This window comes from Psammomys obesus, unplaced genomic scaffold (genome assembly GCF_907164565.1).
Source record: "Psammomys obesus unplaced genomic scaffold, mPsaObe1.curated_primary_1811, whole genome shotgun sequence".
In the NCBI taxonomy this organism is placed as follows: Eukaryota; Metazoa; Chordata; class Mammalia; order Rodentia; family Muridae; genus Psammomys; species Psammomys obesus.
Genome location: NW_026596452.1, coordinates 369,157 through 375,426, shown reverse-complemented (window position 1 = coordinate 375,426; position 6,270 = coordinate 369,157). Strand labels below are relative to the sequence as shown.

Here is a 6,270-nt window from a genome sequence, read left to right as displayed (position 1 = left end):
ATGGCACACTATGAGAAATTTGTTGCAGAATGTTGGTGGTGACCTCACATCAACTGCCTGTCAGCCCTTCTCCGAGCATCAGAAACCATGTGGTTCCCAAAACCTTTACCATTTGAACCCACATAGGAGCAACACACAACCTCAGTCTGGGCAGCCAGCCAGCGTGATTATAGCCGGGACTTTAAAATGCCATTTAGTGACCATTTTACTGCTCACTAGCATCTGAGAGACATCTCTATTGAAGCTGCACTTGCTGTTACCATGTCATGTCATCCACTCCACATGGTCCATGGTGTGCTCAAGCAACCAAAACCAGAGCATGGAGGCAAGCAGGGTCCTGGGAAAACAAGGATTCAATGTGAAATCCTTTGGAACCAGAGGCTTTGTGAAGACTCCTGGGACGACACCTGAACATTTATGATTTCCAAACCACATATGACAAAATGTACCTTGACCTGCTGAAAAAGGATAGAGCCTTTTACACCCAGAATGGCATTTTACACATGCTGGATAGAAACCGGAGAAACATGTCTGGCCCTGAATGGTTCCAGATCAGCAAAGATCTCTTCGATGTGATCTTCACATGTGATGAGCATGTCTAACCAGGTGGTAGAATACCCAAATGCCAGGGAACAGGAGGTGTGTCAACTGGTGCATTTGATCAATGTGAATATCCCCAACAACTACAAAAAAGCTACCCTTGAGGTCTAACTCATCTGCAAGCTCTGCCTTATTATCATGAACATCATGTGGATGACAAGATTTCAAAGATGCTGCAGATGTTTGAGGTAAAGATTGGCAAGACCTTCTCACACAATGTCTGCTTCTACTGAGTACTGCAGGCTGCCCTCTGATGATGCCTGAAAGAGTCCATGGTTAGTGCTGATTCCTGACATTGTTTCTGCATTCATGTACAGTTTGTGGTAAAAGAAACTGCTGATGAAATAAGTTGTATGACTATGGAGTTTAAAAAGCAATAGAATATCCCTTTTCTTTCATAAGATTACCTGCACTCTGTCCAGAGTTTGGCTATGAGTCTTGGTATCTCCTTCAATACCCTGATGGGTAGAGGTTTTCAGAGGTCAACTGTGGAAGGCTCCTGTCTTATTGCTTGTCTTTTCCTACTTCCAATGTTTATCCTGTTTGCCCTTCTGAATGAGGTTTAAGCATCTTCCCTAGGGTCCTCCTTGTTGTTTAGCTTCTTTAGATCTGTAGATTTTAATATGTTTATTCTATATTATATGGCTAATATCCATTTATAAATGAGTATATATCATATGTGTCTTTTTGCTTCTTGGTTACCTCCCTAAGGATGATCTTTTCTAGTTCCATCCATTTGCCTGCAAATTTCATGATTTCCTTGTTTTTAATTGCGGTGTAGTATTCCATTGTGTAAATGTTCTACACTTTTTGTATTTATTCCTCAGTTGAGGGACATGTAGGTTATTTCCAGATGATGGCTAATATGAATAAAGCTGCTGCTAATATGGTTGAGAAAATGTCTTTGTTGTATGGTTCAGCATATTTTGGATATATGCCTAGGAGTGTTATAGCTGAATCTTGAGGTAGCACTATTTCTCATTGTCTGAGAAAGCGCCAGATTGACTTCCAAAGTGGTTGTACAAGTTTACATTCCCACCAGCAACTGAGGAGGATTCCCTTTTCTCCACAATCTCTCCAGAATGCATCATCCCTTGAGCTTTTGATCTTAGCCATTGTGATGGGTATGAGGTGAAATCTGAGGGTCATTTTGATTTCCATTTCCCAAATGACTAAGGACATTGAGCATTTCTTAAGTGTTTCTCTGCTATTCCATATTCCTCTACTGAGAATTCCCTGTTTAGCTCTGTACCATATTTTAAAATTTGATTACATGGGTCACCTCTCTCTGGGGGGTGCAACAGAGCCAAACACAGACCAACAGAGGAAAAAAAAAAAAACTGAGTACTGAGAGCCTTGCAGAGACTGATTCTCCAGCCAAGGAAAATTCAAGGAGAGGACCTAAAACCTAAGCCCAGATGTGGCCCATAGACTCAGTATCTAAGTGGGGTCCTTAGTAAGGTGAACAAAGGCCTTTTCTGGCATGAACTCAGTGACAGGCTCTCTGATCACCTCCCCTGAGGGTGCTGCCTTACCAGGCCATGGAGGAAGACAATGCAACCAGTCCTGATGAGACCTGATAGGCTAGGGTCAAATAGAAAGGGAGGAGACCTCACCTATCAGTGGACTAGGGGAGGGGCATAGGGGGAGAAGAGGGATGAAGGGTGGGAATGGGAGGAGATGAAGGAGGGAGCCATAGCTGGGATACAAATTGAATAAATTGTGATAAATGATAATAATAAAAAAGAAAAAAAAGAAACACAAAAAAGTGAATAAACTATAATAACTAAATAACTAAATAAAATTTTTAAAAGGGCAATAGGATGGGTTTTGGCTTTTACTGAGGAGTTAGATATTTATGTATTTCTCTTTAAAATATTTTGTTATTAATTTTTAAAGAGTATTTTTTATACCTATAATTCCATTCTGCCCTGAATGGGTTGTAAAACTATCTAAACAAACTAACAAACTGTGTATTATGAAGAGAAAAAAAAACTTGGAATTTTGAAATACAAGGTTTTGTATGTCCAAAAACAGCAATGTCAGCAAAAATCCTGTTTATTTTAAGTCTTAGAAGGAGAAAATGAAGAGTATAGAAGCAATATTTAAGGATAAGATGTCTAATAAATTTCCAAAGTTGTTCTAAAATTTATAATACATTTATTTATTTAGTGTTAGTCGACAAGTATGGATGGAGGTCAGAGGGCAACTTGTGGGAGTCAGTTCTGGGGATCAAACTCCGGGCTTGGAGACCTATTCTGCCAGCACCCAAAGTTTATTTCTTTGTTGGTTGGTTGATTTGTTGATTTTTTTTTTTCAGAGACAGGTTTTCTCTGTGTACCTTTGGCTGTCCTGGATAGACCAGACTGGCTTCAAACTCACAGAGATCTGCCTGCCTCTGCCTCCTATCTGCTGGGATTAAAGGTGTATGCTCCATGCCTGGTTATTTACTTCTTTTTTAAAAGATCTATTTATTTTTATTTTGTGTGTAATAGTGTTCACTTGAATTTATAGATGTACACCACCTGCATACCTAGTGCCCATGTCTCCAGAAGAGAGCAGGGCATAAGATCCCTTGAAACTTGAGATAGGAATGGTTGTGAACTTCCATGTGGGTGCTAGAAACAGAACCCAGGCCCTCTGCAAGAGCAATAAGTGCTCTTAACCACTTAGTCAACTTTTCAGCCCTTCAAGGTTGACTTTTTAAAAAATAAGTCTCTTTCTTTCTTTCTTTCTTTCTTTCTTTCTTTCTTTCTTTCTTCACTTTCTATCCTGATCTAGCTCTTCCTCTCTCCTCTTCTCCTGGTCCCAACCTTCCCTCCCTGTTACCTCTGTTCCTTCTCCTATTTCTCTGAAAAGGGATTCCCCCCTCCCACCAAACCATCCCTGCACATCAAGGCACATCAAGACTGAGAGCATCCTCTTCCCTATGGCCTGGTGAGACAGGCTCATAAAGAAGAAATGATAAAAAAGCTGGCAACAGAATTTATGTCAGAGACAGGCCTCACACCCCTTACTAGGGAACCCACACAAAGCCCTAGCTGCTCATTGGCAAAATCTGTGTAGGCAGCCTAGGTGACTTTTAAGAAATAATTTTCTAAAGGTTTATGTGCCCTCAGGAAGAAGGGAGTTGCATATAGAAAACTTATTTGGACTCAGGGTGTCATGGAGTCTATCTGTAAGGCATATCACAACATTGGTGGAAACAGTGCCAGCATAGACATCCCAAAAGTTAAAGAAGGGATGAGTAACTATTTGTGTGAAAAACCCAAGATCAACAAAAGACAACACACAAATACCTAGAGGAAATCAAGAATCCAATCTGAGAAGGCTAAGCTTTATTACTGTCATTGTTTAAATCTTAAATGCCCCCCCCCAAAAAAAAACCCTTAGGTCATCAATTTTTGACACTATTAAGAACCGATGAAACTTTAAGAGATAAAATCTAGTAGAAAAATTTAGGCAAATGCACATACATATCAATTGGTAAAGTGCTTGTCTTGCAGATATAAGTACCTGAGTTTAATCCTACATAAAACATTGTATCATTGTATTTTTTGAAGAAGCCAGGCATAGTGATATAAGCCTTTAATCCCAGCACTTGGAAAACAGAGAAAGGTAGATCTCTGTGAATTCAAGGCTATCCTGGTATGTATGATGAGTTCCAAGACAGCCAAGACTACACAGAGGAACCCTGTCTTGAAAAAGAAAAGTAAAACAGAATAAATGAAAAGATAGACAGATAGATAGATAGATAGATAGATAGATAGATAGATAGATAGATAGATACATACATACATACATACAATACATACATACATACACAGAGTAAATGAATAAGTAGGTAAACTGAAGGAAGAAAGAAAGGAGACAGAGAAAGTTAAATAATAGTGGAAGGGAAAGAGAGAGAGAGAGAGAGAGAGAGAGAGAGAGAGAGAACAAAGAAAAGCTGTGTGTTGGTGTGTGCTTAGAGTCTCCAGTACTGGAAGATGAAGACAGGTGAATTCTCGGGTCTTGTTGAATAGCCAACCTAGCCTACTTGGTAAGTTCCAGGTCAATGAAAGACAGTGTCTCAATAAACAAGGTGAATAGCACCTAAAGAATGACAATTTGCCACAGATGAACACACACACAAACACACACACATATGAAAGGTTTATATGTATATGAAAGATTTATATAACATAGACACATATATGTATAAGGTTGTGACAAAAGGAGTGAATTTAAATGATACTAAATGTATCATTTAGTATCAAGTAGGTAACTTTGAGGTCAGTGTGAGAGATGAACTAAAGAAATTGTGATGCTTATGACCTCAGAATTAGGAATCAGGCAATCGTAAATGCAAACTTTGGGTCTACAATAACTAGCTCTGCCAGTTTTCTCCTCACCTGTAAATTGAATTTTGAGGTAGAGCTTTTTCCTCCACTTGGACTTGATTATCATCATCATCTGGAAGCAGAATAGCTGTAACCACAGGCAGGAAACTCCCATGAGATAGGACCTATTGACATCCCATCACAGAGGAAGAGGAGGCTGGCAAGTCTCACAGTCCTTCACCAGGTGCCCATATAACTCATACTGAGATGACATAAGGCACAGACAATGGACTGAAGTCAAGGCTTCCCGATGTTGTAGCTGTCTGTAAGCGTCTCTGTGTGTGAGGAGCAGAAATCCTGGTGCTTTCACAGCCTTTAAGTCATCCAGGCTCCTCTTTGAATAACCACAATAAAATTGTTAGTCCATCCAGCTAAACCTTGGCATAATCCATTAAAAAATATTTTGGTATCCTCTTTACTGGCGGTGAATGGAATTTCTTGAGATCTTCCCACCAAAAGTTAAACAGCAAGGATGTTCACAGGGTTGTCTTGAAATACTGTATGTGAAGCATTTGGTTCACCTAATGCCTGACATGCAGTAAGCACACAGTGAACTTTTCTGAGAAGCCACAAGCAGCGTTATCAACCAAAAGGTACTGATACAGTATAAGGAAACTTGGGTATTGTATGGGCCTCTCAGGAGCTTTAAAAATAAAAAGACAAATAACTATGTTAGCAGGTTTTTGGAGACAGAGACTGAATGTATATGAGGAAATGTGAGTGGTTAGGGGAGGATAGGAGCAGTGAAACAGGATGCAGAAAGGATGTTAGAGGCCATGCAACTTTTTCTGTCAGTGCTCTGTGTCTAGTCGTATGAAACTGACCAAGTCCTATGCCAAGAAAATCTTGACAGGCACATGTCTGATGAAACATTTTGGTGCATCCTTGTATAGATGTACCAAAAGCTGTTTTTCAAAATAGCATGGGCTTGATGTTATATTCTATTAGTCTCCAATAATGTGTAAACCCAAGATAACTTTTAACCAGAGGTAAAAAATTTTGTTTTTAAATGATTACCATCAGTCATTCCATGATCCTGAATGGTTTGTACACGTCCAATAAGCAATTAATTTTCCACAGCACTGAAGAAACAATTCAGAAAGCTTAATGGAAAACTTGTTTAGTTCATCTACTCCCCCTTTCCACATGGCCACTTCTTCAACCAAACCTAATACATGTGAGTAACAGCTCAGAACAGATGCTGCTATTTTCTCAGTCCAAGCAGAGAGTCTTGCAAAAGAGGTTAAGAATAGATTTTAGATCTCTCTGAGGACTCTTTTATCTTGTT

The 6,270-nt window shown here is 39.5% G+C and overlaps 1 pseudogene; it reads left to right on the top strand.

The window, feature by feature from the left end:
• The first annotated feature begins 289 nt into the window (after positions 1–289).
• LOC129669902 (RNA polymerase II subunit A C-terminal domain phosphatase SSU72-like) lies at positions 290–833 on the top strand (annotated as a pseudogene).
• Positions 834–6,270: the final 5,437 nt, after the last annotated feature.